Below are 20578 nucleotides of genomic sequence, written 5' to 3' on the forward strand. Positions count from 1 at the left end.
ATACAGAGGTTGTCTCTGAAAATTCTGGTCTGATTTATGTAGCTACTATGATGATCATCAACACTGGACATAATCAATTTTTTAAATGATTGTCAGCATCATGTGTGGAAAAAGTAGTGCCATTTAAAATTGCATTTCTCTGGTTTACAAGTTAGGTTATGTATCTTTTCACCTAGTGACCATTTGGGGTTTTTTGAACTTTTCTCTTGAAGAACAAAATTACAAAAAAGGCACACAAGTCATAAGTGCACTGCCAAATGAATTAACACAAGGTGAACTCTTCTTATATCCACCCCCCATGTCAAGAAATGGAATGTTATCAGACCTTTTCCCAACACCCCAAAATTAATCACTATCCTGATGTCTAACCCCTATAGATTAGTTGTGCCTGTTTTTGGATTTCATACAAATGGAATAATAAAATATGCACTTTTACATCTAACTTCCTTCAGTCAGCATTATGTTTCTGAGTCATTCATGTACTTGCTTGTAGCTATAATAAACTCATTTACATTACTTATTGTATTTCATTATATGAATACACCACAATTTGTTTATCAATGGACATTTGGGTTATTTTTAACTTTTAGCCATTTGCAAATAATGATGCTGTGAACACTGCTTATGCATGTCTTTTAGAATACATGTGCATACATTTTTGTTGGGTATATATCTAGGGATGAAATTTTGGGGTCACAAGCCATGTTCTATAGCTTCACCAATTATATTTGTGAATTTCCTATGAATATTCCTTGCACATTAATTATTGTATGGTTTGTGTTTTATTATTGATTTGTATGTGTTCTATTTATCCTGGATGTTTATTCTGTGTTATTCTATTGGAAATATTTTCTCTTGGTTTTTATTTATATTGCTTTTTATTTCACATAGTTTAAAATTCTTACACAGTTGAATCTGTAAATCTTTTTACAGCTTTTGGTTTTTTTAAAACATATATTTTATTTATTTATTCATGAGAGACACACACAGAGAGAGAGGCAGAGACACAGGCAGAGGGAGAAACAGGTTCCATGCGGGGAGCCTGATGTGGAACTCGATCCCGGGTCTCCAGGACCACGGCCTGGGCTGAAAGCAAGCACCAAACCACCGAACCACCCAGGCGTCCCATCTTTTGGGCATTTTATCTTGCTTAGAAAGTCCTCCCCTATCTCAAGATTATAAATATTCTCTTATGTTTCCTTCTAAAACTCATTTTGATTTTTACACAGGCTTTATAATTGGTCTGAAATTTAATTTATTTAATTTATTTTTATTTTTTTAAGTAGTCTCCCCACCCAGCATGGAGCCCAAGGCGCAGCTTGAACTCATGACTCTGAGATCAAGACCAGAGCTGAGATCAAGAGTCAGACGCTCAACCAACTAAGCCTCCCAGGTGCCCCAATCAGTCTGAAATTTTAATCAGTCTGAACTCACCCTTTGTAAGGGCGAGAGATAGAGGCTAATTCATTATCTAACACTTAGGGAGATGAATAAAGTTATACCATTTGCTGCCTTGATTTTTTAAAATCATTCATTCATAAGAGACAGAGAGAGAGGCAGAGACACAGACAGAGGGAGAAACAGACTCCCTGCTGGGAGCCCCATGTGGAACTGGATCCCAGGACTCTGGGATCACGCCCTGAGCTGAAAGCAGATGCTCAACTGCTGAGCCACCCAGGCATCCCTGTTGCCTTGATTTTTTAATATTTATTTTCAAAATAGGCAATAACATTAAAGAACTAAGAAAAGGTAAAAAAGAAATGTATTTATTTTACTTTGGAATAGTCTCCTTTAAGTTAAGCCTGAGTTAGATTCTAAATGGAGCTAATGTTCTAAGTCGATGGTTGCCATCCCAAATGCCAGGCATATAAATGGTCAATGACTATTTATTCATTTCCTGTGTATTTATGGGATTTTAAAGTGGTATTCTTATGGACTTATGGTCCAATGAGGAGGAAGAAAGACCCCATTCTGACATCCTCAAGATAGCCTGACTGCACACTGGATACAGAATCTTGGGTCAGGAAATCCATGGCAGCTTTTTTCCTCTGAAGGCCTCTCTCCGAATCTCTGTAGATGCCCCACAGTGGATTATGTGCTCTGAGCCCATCCCCAGTATAAACAGAGGCCGAGCTCCAACTTTATTGTAACTCTCCAAGGTCAGCTCCTGCTTACAGACATGACTTCCCCAGTCAAGCTGGCCACTTGATGAAAACCACTTTCTTGGCTGGCCAGGTGATTGGTATAGGATCACATAATAGGAGAAGGGGGTTTGAACCTGTGGGACTAGCAGTGTTCAGTGCTCAGCATGGAATTTTTTGGTTGTGGGCTGCCTCTCTGGTTGCTCAGTGAGAAGTAGTTTTATTCTGCTTGTTCTTCTTCTTTCCTTCTTCCTCACACATTTTTGGGAAGGCCAATAACTTGTGATTTAGTTAACATGTTATAGGACTGGAGCTTGAGCAAGGGTAAAGAGAAGCAACGTCCCCCTTAGCTTGACAGGGAGCTTGGTTTTAGGCTGGTGAGCTGAGCATGCAGCTGTGAACTGTCTGAGCTGGTTTGCTTGGAAATTGCTCTGCTGGCCAAGCTCCAGAAATGCAATCAAAAGTGGCCTAAAATCACAAGTTTTTTTTTTTGTTTGCATTCTGGGTTTCACAATTTAGGGAGTTGGCAGGTGCCTATCCTAAAAGCATGGAATTTTCTACCATTTGTAACAGATGATTTGTGTGTGCATGTGTGTGTGTATGCATGTGCAGTGAACATGGGCTTGTCTGCACAAGGCATGTTTTACAGCTAAACCGTTTATACCTACAGGCAGGGAGTGATTAAAGAACACAATGTATGGCAGATTTTCTTTGATTTCAAGCATCAAATATCTGGATTGCAGGCTAGTGTCTTTGAAGAAATGCCATGGAGGATCTTGTGTATAAGTACAACTGATCCATTAGGTACAGGACCTTACCTCAGAAATACCCGAGGATAATTTACTTAGGAGAATTCAGTGTGCCATTTTTGGAGGAACAGGTGTATTTGGCCACACATGGGGGGAAGTGAAGACCTGAGCTTTGAGGAAGTCAAGTTTGAGGCCATCGGAGGCTGTTATTTATATCAGAGTGATGTGTATTGAAAGCTGAAGACTTTCATTCCACCACTGTCACGGAACTAGTTTAGAGAAGAGGAAGGGCATGCATTTTTGCCTTGTTAAATATCTACTACACTAAGAGCTTCTGGTGTGGTTCAGAGTTTTGGTAACTTGTACTCAGGCTCTGCTATGGACAAAAGGTGCTTACACTCTCTTCCTCCAGTCTACTTTGTGGATAAAATGGCTCATTTATGATTGGTTGATAGATGTGTGACTTGATTCCTGCCCCCTTTCCCAAGATGCGAGGAGCCTGGTTTGTGTGTTTTGGGGGAGTGGAGGAACCTTGCATCTCTAAGCTCAGGATGAAGACATCGGACTCTAATAACCAATGAAAACAGTACATTAGGGACTTTTGTGTTTGCTATTATAATACGTGAAGTCTCACATAACTTGCTTCTATTTTTAGATCTTTTGAGATCTAAAGACTCCCCCCACCCCTCAGCACACCACAAGGCTCTTTGGTTATGGGAAATGAGTGTGTTTTGGGACAAACATGTCAGAATTATGAGGCAGAAACTTGGCAGTGGAGCAAACCATGTGATATGCTTGACAAGAATTGAGAAACAATACATCTCAGATTTTCTCTGTCTTTAATTTTTGGTTCAGAAATATGACCAAAAAACCACAGAAAGGGAAGCCCCATTAGAGCAGTTAGTTTTTCCTAAGGAGCCAACAGAGGGTATTTCTTCACAGAAAGATCAGGTATCTATCTGTAGGAGAACTTAGTCCAGGTGTAGGTGGAAATTGAAAAGAAAAAAAAAAGACTTATGGGTTCTTGCTCTAAATAAAATCGGGAGATATATTTCCAAAAAGCAGAATATCCAGAGTGGCCCCAATAAGGAAGTGGTAGGTAGCGGGAAACAAGAGCACGTTTTCATAATGGTTGAGATTTTTCTGGGCTTGCCTAATCCCAGTCCTTTGGAGTTGGCCTTTTACGAGGGTAAACATGGTTTAATAGTAAGCAAATATTAGTTCACATAATTAAAACCTGTTGAGTGGAACAGGAAACATTCAAGGGGAATCTGCAGGTGCCTGCAAGCAAGGGTGACACTAGAAAGATCTTGGTATGTCAGCTCCTTCTCCCCCAAGGGGAGTGGCCCTGGAATGAAGCCACCAACGACAGGAGAGGAAACATACGGCTTGCAAAAAATAGGAGCAGCGTGGCAAGATTCTGAACTTATTAATAATCTGCTAGCCCCGGGGAGAGTGTAAAAGGCATCTGGGGTATTTGCATTTTTGTTTATTGAAGGCGGAGAGGCACTTCACAACTCTCTCTCTCTAATTTATCCAGGAAGGAAATTTCTGAGTTGACTGCCATCTTAGGGTTGAGCTGTTTTGAGCTCACTCCGGGTTCCAGTGTGACTTAAAAAAGAAAAGCCAGCCTGACTCTCACAATCCGGTTTTTGCATCGTGGATGCGTTTTCCTCCTTTCCTGCCATGTGATCTCTCCCCTTCTCACCATCCTGCATTCTTTTCATTCTGAGGCCTGGTCACATCAGGACAGAAGCCCTCATCCTCAAGCTCTCGGTGATGAATGGGAGGCGTGCCCCACTCTGGCTCTGCCTTAAGAGTGGAGACAAACGGGTGTGTAACTGAACATAATCTGTGGCAAGATATGAGCCCGACCATGAGAGAAGAGTAAACAATGTGCTGATGGAAAATGGATCTTATTAGGGGAGATTTATTTGTGGTGACATCTGAAATGAGCCTGGAAAACTAGTGGGATTTTGATAGGTGGTAAAGAAGTATTATTATGGTATTCATGTCCAATAATAGCTCAATGATAGCTGAATGAATCTGTGTCTGTTTAGGATATATGGAGCTTTTATGAGCCCTGGCCTCTGCACAGTGTTCTGCTGGCAGGAATACCCCAGCTATCCTTTGGAGGATCACCTTTCTCTCCCTCTCAACCTAAGTGATTGAATGGGGCTGACCCCACCGCCTGGGTCCCTTAGGCATGTGACCCAGACTAGCTAACATGAAAACCATATTCCCCTTTACCACAGTGATGGGTTCCAGGGTGGGTGTGTGACCCAAGTTGGACCAGTTCTGGAGCTTTTTCTGGAACCACAGCCTAAGAAGCATTTTCTTTCTGCTGGTAGGTAGTAATTTAGGAGCTGCAAGTGTCCTGTTTTGTTACTGCAGAGAAGAACTGGAGAAACGGAGAGATTCCTGAGCACCTGGATCCAGCCATGCCTGAAACTCTACTGTTGGAGGTTTTAGTCAGTCAAGACAATAAATTCACTTTTTTTGCATTTATTGAATTTAAAGCCATTCTGTGCTTTTCTCTTGCAAACAAAAGAAGTCCTAACTGATCCAGAAGTTTTAAGTCATCGCTTAAGCAAACACAACCGTGGGGGTAGGAGGTTTGCAGATTCACAGAAAAGTTTCTAGCAAAAAGATCTTTCTGTTTCTAACACTTTCCAGGTCAGCTTTCTAGATTCTGGTAACTAAGACATTGGAAACTTTATTCTTAAACCTCCTGGTCTGAGGCTTCTCACCAATCTAGCTGACTCCTGTGTGCTGGATATTTTTCCATGAATCAGAAGTGAAATATGCAGCGCTGTTGCCACAAAGGAATGAAAACAGTTCATTTGCCTTTTGTATCTCTCCAAGCTTTGTTTTTTCTGGGTCACACGTTGTAAGTGAAGAGTCATAATGATAATGCTGTTTGGATTTATGAACAGTTGAACAGACTATTGAGAAAAGACTCGTTAATCAGCAGAAGCAAATTCCCTGTGGAAGAATTGCAGACAGTGGGACAACTACCTTGAGCCAACTAATTTTCTACTCCTTTAGGGAAAACTGTTGGATGTTTAAGTGCCACATCTGCAAATCTGAGAAAGAGAATTATTTTTATTGTGTTCTTACTATGTCCTTGGTACTAAGAACAGTATTTTGCCTACATTTCTTTCCTAATTTCATCAAGGTGAGGTTGGTCCCTGTTTTGGGACATGAGGGAATTAGGCAGACCCTACCAGTTGCTACCCAACATCCATCCTTTCCATGTCTCCTATGGGACAACTCCAAGCAGTTACTGTTTCTTGTTCAAAGTTCAGGCTCTCGGGATCCCTGGGTGGCGCAGCGGTTTGGCGCCTGCCTTTGGCCCAGGGCGCGATCCTGGAGACCCAGGATCGAATCCCACATCGGGCTCCCGGTGCATGGAGCCTGCTTCTCCCTCTGCCTGTGTCTCTGCCTCTCTCTCTCTCTCTCTCTCTCTGTGTGTGTGTGTGTGTGACTATCATAAAAAAAAAAAAAAAAAAAAAGTTCAGGCTCTCTGGGCAATTACTGCAGATATTTATCATTTTGCAAACATTTTTTCATTTCTGCCCTGCAGCCATGGATAGCCATGTGATAGTGTTCTGGCCAGTGAGTTTTGAATAGATGCCTTCTGAGGATTTCTGTAAAAGTGTTGCTCTCCTGATTTGGGCATTGCCCCTTCCTCCTTGTTCATTCGTTCATTCTTTCTTTCTTAAATATTTTATTTATTTATTCATGAGAGACACAGAGAGAGAGAGAGGCAGAGACACAGGCAGAGGGAGAAGCAGGCTCCCTGTGGGAGCCTGATGTGGGACTCGATCCCAGGACCCCGGGATCATGACCTGGGCCAAAGGCAGATGCTCAGCCACTCAGCCACCCAGGTGTCCCCTGTTGTTCTTTCATTCTTCCTGCTTGGAATGTGGGTGCAAGGCAGGTGGTAAAGTAGCCATATTGTGACCTCAAGGCAACCATGGGGAGGACAGCCATATTCTGAGGGTAATAGAGCAAGAAGATAAAAGGAAACTAGAATATCCTGGTGTTGCAAAACCAATGTTTCTGTCCTGGAAGTCCTACTTTCAGATTTGTTATATGAAAAAAGACAAAAAAGCAAAAAACCACAACCATTATTTGGTTAACTCAGTGAGGTTGTCTTTCTATTACAACTGAATGTACTCCCTAAATGACACAGGGAAACTGAACTAAAGGAGTTTAAGGACTTACTTGCATTTCCATATAAAGTGATGCCTCAAAGCTGAAGAAGAGAGAATCACCCTTAAATAGTTTAAGCCTAGTTTGGGAGGCAGAGCATAAAGAAACAGTTGCCATGTAATGTTGTTAACTCAATGATAGTGATTTGTCTAAAGTATCATCGTGCTTAGGAAAAAAAGAAAATGAGACAAAAGTGGAACAAAAGTTAGCCAGACAGAGGAGATAGGTGGGAAAAGAGATTATGGCTTGAATAAAGGCATGGAAGTGAGACACAGCATAGTAGGTGCAGAAAGCCACAGGCTGGTCTGACTTGTTCAGCATAAAGTATAAGGCAGGTGGTGGTGAGCCATGCAGCAGGAGAGGTGTTTCATTTAGCTCGTGCTGCAACGGCCAGCCCCAAAACTTAGTGGCTAAAAACTATAATACTCTATCCCTTCTCATAACTGTACAATATGAGTTTAGCTGGGTGATTCTTCTGTTCATAGAGTATCTGTTGGGGTTGAAACATTCAAGAAAACTTCCTAACTCCTATGTTTGGTGCTTGAGCTAGGATAAATTGAAACAGCTGGAGCTGGCTGGGCATTTCTCTCTCTCTCTCTCTCTCTCTCTCTCTCTCTTTCTTCACCCTCCCTCTCTCTTCTTTTCTTTCCATTCAAGTAGCTAGGATTTCCTTGTAGTGTGATAATCTCAGAGTAGTTAGACCTCTTACATAGTTGATGGTTTCTAATTAAGAAGAAGAGGAAGCTGCCAGCGCCTTTAAGATGTAGGCTCAAAAGTACCTGAACATCATCACTTCTACTGCACTTGGTTGATCAAAGCAAGTCACAAGGCCCATCCTGAGTCAGGGAGACAAAGTAGCTTCTACCTCTTGATGGGAGAAGCAGTATGCACATACAGGAAGAGATGAATTAATAGTGATAATCTTTGGAGACTGCCTACCACAAAGATAAGAAGGGTGCAGATGAAGGACAAACTTGTCTGCTTGTCAGGTAGGTTGATGTGAACACCGGACCTGGGGGATATGCCCTGCTTCATATCTGGGATTGGAAAAGAGAATGCCTCTCAGACTGACCTGACCCGTCTCAGTAAAACAGACCAAGAAGACTGATTAGGCAGAGAAAGGGCTGGCATTTGGCTTCTCTAAACCTTCTTCCGTTTCCATTTGGCATGGACAGGACTCAGAGGTTCCCATAGGTCATGGGAGATTGTTGAGTTGAGAGTCAGAGGGTTTACTCTGAAATCTGCAATGGTGAAGGGCCAGGTGAGCCCATAGCAAAGGCTGGGTGGACCACTTAGGCCACAGGCTGGAGGGGAGACAGGCAGAGAGCCCCTGGGGTTAGAATGGTAGAGGAAGCTGAGTAGGGTGACTGAGCCCTGGCTAAGCCGAGAGACCAGAGGAGGAGTTCCCAGCCACCCTCTAGCAGAAACCAGTGAGGATCTGGAAGACATGTTATGGTTTTGAACGCCTTGTCTTCTACCCTCTCAGCCTCTAGTCATAAGGTCGTAAAGGACAGCACCTCTCCCACCCAGTGAATTACCTGGACACCATGTTAGAGAGCAACAAGGGGGAAGAAGAGACAACAACAAGGAATGTGCCCAAAGAGACTCCGTATTTCAATGAGATCATCATAGTGCTTCCTGGACTGTACCAAAACCAAAATTTACCCAACAGAAGACATTCACAAGGAAGAATAAGTTATAAGGAAATAAAGAAGCCATGTTAAGTAAAATTACAAAGAAATAATAGGAATAATGACAATGCAGGATAGCAGTCACTCCTGTGGGAGAGGAGGGGCATGTGGGAGTCACCCGAAGCTTTGGCTGTTCTAGTAAGGTTTTGTCTCTAAAGTGAGGGGATGGGTACATGTGTGTTGCTATATTCCTTCTTCCTTTTTGTGGGCTTTAAACAGTTTGTAATATAACTTTGTAAAAAGCTGCACTTCTGAATAGAATTGTGAGCTCCCAACACCAGGTTTAGGTCTTGAACATGTTATATGGGGATGGGGGCATAGAGAAAGAGGCTTAAAATAAGTCAGATTTGTGTGTTAGGAAAATTACCTTGGCTGGATTTGAGGAAGACAAAAGTAGAGAAAGGGAGGAGGCTGCCATACTAATCCCGTGAGAGGTGATAGTAACCTGGCAGTGGTTGGTGTTGCTTAAGAGTTAAGTTGGCAGGACTTGGTAATTGGCAAGATGGGGTTGGGAGGGTGGGCAAGGTCACCCATTTGAGTGAGCTGGTGCATGTGAACCCCTCCATTGACTGAGATGAGAGAACTGAAATGGAGGGTGTATTTCATTGTATATTTATTTATTTTTAATTTTAATTTAATTTTTTTAATTTTTATTTTTTTATTTAATTTTTATTTTTTAATTTTTAATTTTTTTTTTAGATTTTTAAAAAAATTATTTATTCATGAGAGACAGAGAGAAGCAGAGACACAGGCTGAGTGAAAAGCAGACTCCCTGTGAGGAGCCTGATGCAGGACTTGATCCCAGGACCCCAGGATCATGCCCTGAGCCAAAGGCAGATTCTCAACCACTGAACCACCAAATGGGGAATGTATTTAGTTGGAATGGCAAAGGGTTCAGTTAGGACAGGTTGGGTTTGAAGGGCCTGTAGGAATGTCCTTGTGGGGATGAGTGGCTAGAGGGTGTGAGTCTGAGCCCCAGAGAAGAGATCTGGGAAACCTCAACATTGATGCAAATTGGAGCTGTAGAAGTAGGTGAGATGCCCTGAGGAAAACTGAGTAGGAGAGGAAAAAAGAGGACCCAGGACAGACCAGATGCAGCATCCCCTCAGTGACAGAAAGGGAAGCTCTAGCTGTCCCTGGCTCTGTAGATACCCACTTGCCATCTCTTCTGGTAAGTGGAAAGAAACACCATCCACCACTCACTACCACACTCACCACCACCCCTGCCATGAGTGCCCTCCTCTGGCCAATCCTGTGGTGGTCCTTCCCTACCCCTGCCAAAGTGCTGTCTAGGTTTGCCTGCCTGCATGGGGGGCCTGCTTTCCTTTCTCTCCAGAATTATTAAAAGACACAGAGAGGAAGGCTTCCCTCCACAGCCCCATGAGGTCCTTACCCAGGAAACAGAAGACCCAACAACCCCACAGAGTCCAGTGAGACCCCAGATATGGGAGGCTTCTCTGAAGTATGGTCCTTAGTCTCCCAGATTAGATGGCAGTTTTCTCCTGGGGGGTCTGTTCTGTAGAAAATGACAGAAAATGAGAGGACTTTGATTCTAGGTGTGATCCTGGAGGATGAGGATCTGCTGAGTCCAGCTTGGAGACCCTGGGGTGCCTTGGTTTCTGTCAGCTTCCTTGGCCACTGGGGGTGCCCACTTTTCTGTGTGTGCCAGGAATTTCCAAGCTGATGGCCTCTCCAACTCCTTCATCTCCAGACAGGCCTTTAGGGATTCCTCTTGCACTGCCACAGTGCCTTCAATTTGAACTTTCTTTCTTTTCTTTCTTCTTTCTTTCTTTCTTTCTTTCTTTCTTTCTTTCTTTCTTTCTTTCTTTCCTTTCTTTCTTTCTTTTCTTTCTTTCTTTCTTTCTTTCTTTCTTTCTTTCTTTCTTTCTTTCTTTCTTTTCTTTCTTCTTTCGATTTTATTTATTCATGACAGAGAGAGAGAGAGAGAGAGAGAGGCATAGGCACAGGCAGAGGGAGAAGCAGGCTCCCTGGGGGGAGCCCGATGTGGAACTCGATCCCAGGACTCCAGGATCACACCTAGAATCAAAAGCAGATGCTCAACCATTGAGCCACCCTTCAAATCAAGGGTGATTTGAGTTTCTGAACGCAGGTCTCTGTGGAAATCTCATAGGCCCAAGTAGCCAACACTTGGTGGGATTTTCTCCTCTTGACCCCTTCCTCTTTCGAAGAAGAGATAGGACATTTCCTTTATGATGGATTCATTGGCAGTAACAGAACATGCGGAAGTTGGTCAGAGCAGTTTGGGTTGATGGCAAGCTTAGGGGAAGTGGATATAACAAAGACTTACAGCCTGGCCAGGCCCTTCCCATCAGCCTCCCATCCCTCTTTAGTTTTTGTTATCCGGAATGCAAGACAGTGTGTATCAGCCTGTGTTTGTCCTTGTTGACAACCTGGGTGTCTTCTTTTCCAGCCTATCCTTGCAAATCTCTTTGCTTTTTAAAATTTGGGGTCTGATGTGAAGTTTACATTCTGGGTTAGATAGGGAACTGCTCTAAGCTCTAGAGAAAAAATGCTTCTGCCCCAAATTAGATGAAGAAAATTTGGAAAAAGCCAAAACAACAAAGTTGACTTCAGAAATACCAATCTCTCAAAGCATTTCTCTAAAAGTCTATTTCAATGTATTTGTAGGAAAGTTAGAGGGTTTTGGGTTCCTAAAACCAACCCTATAGGCAATACAGCTACAGAATAAGATAGTTGAGAAAGGAAAGCTTTCATATAGAAAACATGTTAATGCATCATTCCAAACCCTTGTGGTGCGTCTACTCTTAGAATGGCTTTCAGAGTGATTTGTGTGCCAGCACTTTAGAACTTACCTGTACAAACTGTAAACTTCTGGTATAAAATGTATGCCAAGAAGAAGAGGCATGTGCAAATAAGCAATATCCATTCTCAAGATCTTTATTTTCACCCTACCATTGGACTTTGATTGAACTATGTAGGAGATAGCCAAAGAAAGGTCCTTGGGTTCGTTCCTCTGCCTTGGGACTGACTCTAAGCCACTTCACATAGCAGGCAGCCACTCCCTTTCAAGGACTCCTCTGGAAACCTGCCCACTGCTTGGGATTTTGTTTTCCTTATCTTGAGCATCTGGTGATTTTTGACAAGCGTTCTAGCTCTCAGGACATTCATTGGCACCACTCTTATTCTGGGCTTGCCCTTCTGGGATGGTAGCCCTGCCCCAGACCTTCCATCTGTCCTTATTCTGGACCAGACATTAACAGCAAGCTGATTGGAACATGCTAGTGGGTTCAGTGTGGTACTTTTCCGAGGTAATATATTTGTATTTTAATAGGAATCCCCTGGATAGGGGGGTAAGTGGGGTGGAGCGAGTTAATCTAAAGAGATTTAATTTAATTTAAAGAGATTTCCAGGCTTTGGAACCAACTGGGGCCTGTGTGTGTGTATGTGTGTGTATTATGAGAGGAAGAGACAAGAGAAGGAAGAAGTGGAGGAGGAGGAGAAAGACAGTGGCTGCCATTTATCAATGTAGCAAAAACAACATAGAGAACCTTCTTTGTCCCTCCCATCCAGAGATAACTACTGCTAATATCTTGGTATATATCCTCTCAAGCACCTAGTGTTGTAAACGTGAATGAACATCCTTATCTCTAGCAGTCAAATTGAGACACTTTTCGGAAACTCCAAAGTTGCACACATGGTTTCTATGTATACCTTTTAATAATACTCCCACTTCTAGGAATCCCACTTCTAGGAATTTATCCTAAAGAAAAGTCTAGATAAAAAGACTAGCATTAGCTATCATGTATTGAATTTAAATTGTGTACCAAGAATTTTACATTAATTGGTTAAGTCTTGTGCTGAGCCTGCAAAGCAGATGACACCATCCCTTCCCTGAGGCTGAAGAAGTGAAGGACCTTGTCCAGGGCTCTGTGCTAGCCAGCTGGTTTGGAGCTGGGGCTCAGTGTCAGGGAGGGTACTCCAGGAAAAGGCATCATTCCACCTGGATACTCTTAGCAGTGAAGGTTTCCTCTTGTCCCAGAGTCTCCCATCCTCCCCAAATGTTCCAAAGGCCCTGGATGGGAGGAATGTGGTCCAATATCTTGCCCTCACCTTCACGGGTGGGTGGCAGCAGGTAACAATGCCTGCTGTGCTTCCCACCTGTCTCGTCTCAGCTCTTCTTTGAAAGCTCCTCTTCTGTTAAAGCTTTCCCTTGCCTTCTCTGACCAATTCTGTCTCTCCTTTCTCTGTCCTACGTCAAAATAGCCTGGAAGATATTCTACTGCCTTCCAGCTCATCACAGTGTTTCTCAAGATGTGCTCCTAAGATCCCTATCAGAATCATCTGGGGAGCTGTGAAAAGTGCAGACCAATTAAATCAGAGTCTCTAGTGGGGGATCAGGGATGGGGGGGTGGGGGGCGTGGAGGTCCAGGAATCTGCATTTCACAAGCATTTAGTGGCGCTGGTATCACGCTGGAGCAGGAGAGAAACTGCGCTGGCATTTATGTCTTTTCAGAGCTGGGACTGACGCATCGCCCTTATGTTCTCTGTGGCTTTAGCACAGTGATGTACAGCACATGGAAGTGGTGGATTCCATGCAGAGGTGCATTTCTTAGTAAGTAAACAAGAGTAGAGGAGGTGGAAAAGGTGGGATAATGGGTGCAGAATAAACGAAGAGGGTGTAACATGAGAGCTTTTACAGAAGAGTCAATGAGATGGGAAAACTCAGGGCTGATTTGGGAGGCCCACTCTTGGGGTCCTTTGAGGACTACCAACAGATACGCAGTCAACATCTTTTCCCCTCCTTTTTTTTTTTTTTTTTCTTTTTAATTCTCACAGATGCGTACTTTAGTCTCAGGAATTTTTCTGAAACCTGAACTTTCAATGCCAGCATGAGTAATTGTGTATAAAGTGGGTCACAAGGAAGTGATAACTAATGCACAGACTATTTTAACTGCTGAATCAGAAATCTCTATGCTATATTATGAAATATGCAGGAAGGAAAATAAGCAGATGATAGGAGTGGAAGGAATCCTAAAATAATATTTTCACAAACAAATTCTGGCCTACCATACACCCGGGGTGGTGGTGGTGGTGGAGCAGAGCTCTGATGATACACACTCCTGAGAGTTAAAGAATTGGAATAAAATCGCAGAGCTAGAAATCTTTCCAAGTGACATAGGACCTCTTGAGGCACATGACCACACAAACACACAGCTTGAAAGGCCTTTGGCAATGTTGTGGGGGCATCTTACCCTGCTTCATAGCATAGGCAGGTGGGGCTTAGAGAAAGCAAAGACAAACAAAACAAAACCCACAAAATTGTAAAATCTGTTCTATTTGCTTTTCCTAAAACACACAAACAAAACCCACCATTTCTGATTTAATCTGTTTCATCAATTTTTTTTCATTTGGTAAAATATACACAATAAAAATTACCATTATACCATGTTTAAAGGTACAATTCAGTGGCATTAATTGCAATCACAATGTTGTGCAACCATCACCACTATCTATTTCCAGAACTTTTTCATCATCCCCAACAGAAACCCTGTCCACAGTAAACAGTAACTTCCCATTCCCCCATCCCCCCATCCATGGTAACCATCATTCTACTTCCTGTCTCTATGAATTTGCCTATTCTAGGTACCTCGTATGAATGCAATATTTATTTCTTTATACAAAAATATTGCAATATTTGCTGTATTTTACTTAGCACAATGTTTTCAAGGTTCATCCATATTGTGGCATGTATCCGAATTTCCCTCCTCTTTATGGCTGAATGATATTCTATCTTATGTACAACATTTTGCTTATCCCTTCATATACTGATTGACAGTTGGGTTGTTTCCACCTTTGGCTACTGTGAATAACGCTGCTATGTACAGGCATCTGGTTCAGTCCTTATTTTCAATTTTTGAGTACCTGCCTGGGAGTGGAATTGCTGAATCCTATGATAATTCTGTGTCTATCTTCTGAGGATCCACAGGCTGCTTTACACAGTGGCTGCACCATTTAACTGTCCCATCAGCAGCGTACGGCAATTCTAGTTTCTTTCCATCCTCAACACTTGCTATTCTCCTTTAAAAAAAAAAAAAGATAGAAAAAAAAAATAAAAAATAAAAAATAAAAAAAAAGATCCTATTGGACATAAGGTGGTATCTCATTGTAGTTTTGATAGATTTTTATTTCATTTATTTATTTATTTATTTATTTTTTAAATGACACATAATATAGTTAATTTCACATAGTTTAGGTTTTAAAAGCAAACTGGAGTCATAAAAACGACAGAAAATAATACTAAAGAATTACAGGTTTTTTTTGTTTTTTAAACAAGTTTTTTCTAAGATTTTATTAATTAATTTATTTATTTGAAAGAGAACGAGAGAGGGGGGGGGTGGGGTGGGGGCAGAGAGAGAAGCAGACTCCCGGCTGAGCAGGGAGCCCAGTGCAGGACTTAATCCCAAGACTCCAGGATCATGTCCTAAGCCAAAGGCAGACACTTGACTGACTGAGCCACTCAAGTATCCCAAGAATTACTGTTTTTAATTCATCTTGTTGTACATCGTATCTTTGTGTTTGTCCTATTTTGGTAAATTTCTAAATTGCCCTCCTGTATTCTCATCTTGTATATTTTTTTCTTGATAAAAATTTCACATTTTGTCTAATCTTCCAAACATAATTTTTATAGATGACATTAAAGGTATTTTAATCTCTGGTGACAATTGTTATTACCTCTGGTATCATATTGAACCAGCCTTTGAGCTCGAGCTGATTCTTTTAATTCCATTGTTATGTTATGCAGCATTTTGTAGTAATTAGGGACAAAGATAAGAAGTTGTTGCTTTGAAAATGAGCTGTGATCTTTTCTCAAAACACTTACTGTAGTCAAATGATTGATCCAGTGTGTTGAAATACTTGTTAAATCTTAATTTTTGGGGGGTCAACACATTTGAAACACACTTGACAAAGAGAAAGAATTCGTGAACACTTGGTCAATAGATACTTGAGGTCAGGTAATTGAGGGCCTACTATGAGCCAGCTCCAGTGCTGGGTGGGGTACACACAAGTGACAAAAGAGACCTTGTGGCATGTGGTAGAAGTTTGAAGAAAGAGTCCTATTGCTTTTATTGCCTTCTTGACTAATAACTGAAGGGATAACTTGTAGAAGTTCAGGAATAAATCTGGCCCAAGACTAAATTGCATTTATTGGATTGATTTTACATGTCTTTCCCAAAAGGATTTGAGTTGGCTTATTAGATAATGTTAATACACAGAGAGGTAGAATCAAGACCAAGAAAAAAGAAAGGTAGTAACATATTAGAGCCCTAGGATGCTCATGATTGACACAATTGCCATCATGTAATTATTATGTTACTATGTTTGATGCAAGCTCTAGGCATGTGTTTGCTTGCGGGGGTGGGGGGGTGGGGGGGTGGAATTTAACATGGACTTGAACAAGTAGAGCTTAGCTTATTTACCTTATATATCAAAAAGCCTGAAATTTTGCAACCCAGGGCTAGCACAGTAACTATCTATCAGGCACCCAGTTTCTTCATCTTTCTGTTCTGCCATCTTTAGACGTACACCTTTGTCTTCATGCGTCATGACTATATGATCCCCAAATGGTTGCTGTATCTCAAGGCAAGAGAAAGGAGAAGGGAAGGGGCAATAGCTTTTTCCCCATTTTCCTCTGACAATCTAGATGGACCCCAGAAATGCTTGTATACCCCGTGAGTTGCCTTACAGAAGAGGATCCCGGCACTTAGGGACCCCAAACCTTATATAATAGGCAGTAGGCAGGCCCTCTTTGCTCTGGGGTGAAACATTGCTCTGTCTTCCCAGGTTCCAAGCAAGCCTTCCCTTTGCTCTGGAGAGACAGTTTGTCTGTTTTCCAAGGTTATATGCCTTTAAAACATGCTTGAGAAGATAATCTGAAACAAAAGATGGTCAGTGCCTCCAATCACAAGATATACAGAAATGTGAGACCACAGAAAATTGCTTCCCAACAATACCCTCCTTGGGGACTTTTGCTGTATGTCACTGGCTGGAACTGTATCATATGGCCACCTCTACCTGCAAGGGAGGCTATGAACTTGAGTATTTGGGGTTGGGCACATTGTTGCTCTAAAATTGTGGTTCTGTTAGTAAGAAAAGGCCAGAAGGGATGGAGCTTCACAAGAGCAAGGAAAAAACTGTGCCCAGCTGTTTTTGTGTGGCCAATGTCTTTTCCCCATTGCTTAACAAATTTTATGACACTGTGTTTTTTGCTCCTGCCAGAAATAATTTGTATGACTGAGACAAAAGAAAATTCTCAGTCAACCACCATTTTACAAATCTCAATACTATTGGTAGTTTAGTGCAGAATTTTAATGTCACAATTGTGTAATATCCAAGTGAACAAGCTCATAATTCTTAGAATTCTTCCCATTTAAGAAAAAAAATCTGTATTAGTTGTTTTGACAAGCCATTTTTGGGGGGGTAAGAGTTAAAGTTCCTTTAAGAAAATGTTGAGGTCATGACACTTCTCCCAATCTTTGAATATCTATTGCTTAAAGAACACATTCTACTTTGTGAACAGATAGGTGTTTGGTAAGAGGTTTATAAATATACCTTTTCTGGTTTCATTTATTTTAAGAGGATTTTTTCACCTCATGACAGTCATTTGGGGCTGACAATGTTACCATGGTAACCATGTTCCAAAATGCTGGTTGCCAGTGAATATTGATCCTTAGCACCTCAGCACCTTTCACTACAGTGCTCACTCCCTTACGCAAAGGAGGCTTTGCTCAGAGCACATTTAGGCCAAGGAGTCCGCACTCGGTGATATTTAGGTACTGTCACAGGAATCTACTGGATTTTTCTTCCAGGAACCAATCTAAGGATTCCAGTGAGAATCCAGGCCCACCCCACATCATTTTGGCTTGTGTTTTTACTGCAACAGGTAGAGATGGAGGTAGAGGTAAAACTTCTTTGTTTCCCCAGTTAGTTTAGAAGCTCAGTCAATACAACACAGGAGGTCTTGGGGGGAAATTTTGCACACGAATGGACACGCCTTCCCCAGAGGCAAAGAAGTTTGGAAACTACTTTTCAAAGCCCATACTATGTGATTTTGAAATAAAAAATGCTTCTCCTGAAAGAGAGGGCAATATTTTAATCTGGGCAGTGTACTAGGGACTTAAAGGTTGAGCCAAATTGGAGTCCAAGAGTGTCGTGGAGGTGACGGTTCTCAGGGCTGTGGCAGGAAAATTGCAGATGGACTTTGCCTTCTTCCCCATAAATGGGGGACAGCCCCTCCCTTCAGCAAGGTTTCGTGCCTGAGAAAGGGGAGGCTTGTTAGAAAGAGCAGCTTTGAAACTTCGTTCTCTTTGCCAAGAACTAATGGACTGTCTTCAACGTGCATGAAAATATGTTCAGCACGGTGACCAGAGAAGCCAAAATGAGGCCTCCGCAGACCTAATTTGGCATCAATTTATCTCCACGTGAGAAGATCTGGATGCACTTATTTTACTCTCTGCTGTAACTAAGAAAAAAACAAACAAACTCCGCAAAGATTCACTGAGACAGCAGTCAGTCACTAAAAAGGAATTTGAACCAAGATAACGTGAGTTACATTTTATCCACATGTTCCTGAAGCCCCAGCACTACCAGTTGAACAAACATGATTTAGCCTTAAAACTTAACCAAATCAGCATAGACTTTGTGTAATTCTAAGAATCTCCATACACAAACACATGTGCACACGCGGACATCTTTCAATACCTCAAGGATTCTGACAGAATTAAGGGGACACCAAAGACAAGGTGAGATGTTTCACTTTCTTACCATCCATCTTTGTCCTGTGTTTGGAGAGGCCAAAGTGTGTTTTCTTGAAGTGGAAATCCAGGGAGAAAAGGTAATGGAAGAAATTGCTCACCTATTTCTCGTAGCGAAAGCGAGCCTTAATGGAGCCCTGACTATGAGGCCGAGATTGCTCTTTGAGAGGATTTCGTTGTCTGCTCATTAACAGTCCCCTCAGGTAAATGTGACTGTAACGACCATTTCACAGTCATGGCGGCTGAGGCACAGAGAACTGACGCGATTTACTCAACATCACACAACTCGCGCAGGACCCATACATCTTGCGTCAGATTATAGACCCCCCCCCTGCCCTCCCCCCAGCTTCATGGCTCAGGGTCCTCTAAGCAAAATGCTCCAGCAGGAAGGGGAGAGGAGATCAGGCTGTGCTATATGGGGAGGGGGTGGGTTGGGGTGGACAAGGAGCAGCTCATAAAGTCAAGGCAAGCACAGCGTCTCCAAGGACAGTGCAATTTCTCCTCCGTGAAGTATCAGTCAAGTTCCCCAGCCTCAGAGGCCTGTCCAGGGTTTCTCTGCTGCCAGGGTCACATTGCTCAACCGCCTGTAGGGGTTCTACAGCCCTGGAAAGAAGCCCAGGCTGTAGGGCTGCCAGGCCCTGCTGGTCTTCCACTCAAAGACACAGGAGAATGTCATTCCTGGGTAAATTCTCCTTCAAATGACCTTTCTGAAATATGTCTTGTCTGCTTCATTGTCTGCCCTCCTTGGCGTATCTCCTCCGACTCCAAAATGACACATCCTCTGATACCCAACCACTTCCCCTGATGTGCTTGGGTACTGGTTGACCATGTGCTCCTGGGAGTTGGGGGTAGGGAGTGGGGGGTGGTAGGGTCATTCCCACTCTTGTTTTTCTGCAGTGATTCTGTCCTACTGATAGTGCTGTGACGCCTGGTACCAACTGGCTTATCAGCAAAATGTACCTCTTCTTAATTTATGCTGCTGGTTTTCCCTGAAGAATAAAGCTCCATCTCATCCAAACAATATATGGGGATTGTTTGTAACTGTGATGTCACTGTCTGTTGTTGGAAATTAAAAAGCAGAGAGGACATATGCCAACACCTTCCCCTGAAATTTCTTTACCTGTCTCTCAATATAGCAGCAAAGCCTCTTAGATCTCAGACCATTCACCACTTACCATTGGTCATTAAAAAGATGACACTCTAGCCCTAAAACATGCACTATCACAATCATTTGGTTTAAAAATATAGTTTCAATAAAAGGGATGATTAAATTAATAAACTTTTTTTTTTTTTTTAAGACTTATCTGAGTGAGAGAGTGAAGGTGTGTGAGCATGGGGAGGAATAAAGAGGAGGGGGACTCCCTGCTGAGTGCAGAGCCTGATGCAGGGATCAACCCCAGAGTGGGGGAGCTCAACTAGGGCGAGCTCAACCCCATGACCCTGAGACCCTGAGATCATGACGCTGAGATCATGACCTGAGCAGAAATCAAGAGTTGGACCCTGAACTGACTGAGCCACCCAGGTGCTCCAATCAACAAACTTTCTGAATCCAAAGTCAAGCCTTCTTGGTTAAACCTATAATATAATAGACTTATAAGGTTTCTTAGGTTTGCTTGTTTTTGTTTTCAACAGAAAGATTCCTTCATAAGGGTGAATCTGGAAACAGAGTGCTGGAGTACAGCCTCAGTCACGGTCCCACAGGAGGCAAGAAGGGAGCAGTGAGAAGAACCAGCACATTCCAGGGCTCACGTCACACTGACAGCCAAGCCAGGGATGACTGCCACGTACCTCCCTGAAGCTCTGCCCACCTGCTACTGCAGTCAAGAACTGCATTGCTTTTAATTTGTCATTTTTGCTCATGGAAGATAAAATATACCATGATGACAGGATTTGAGCACAACAGTCTCTTTCCAGTCATGCTAGATATAGACATCCAGCTCTTGGTGAGAAACAAAAGTTCAGTTGAGTTCTCTTGCAAGGACCAG

Source organism: Canis lupus, chromosome 8 (assembly GCF_011100685.1).
Source record: "Canis lupus familiaris isolate Mischka breed German Shepherd chromosome 8, alternate assembly UU_Cfam_GSD_1.0, whole genome shotgun sequence".
Lineage (NCBI taxonomy): Eukaryota > Metazoa > Chordata > Mammalia > Carnivora > Canidae > Canis > Canis lupus.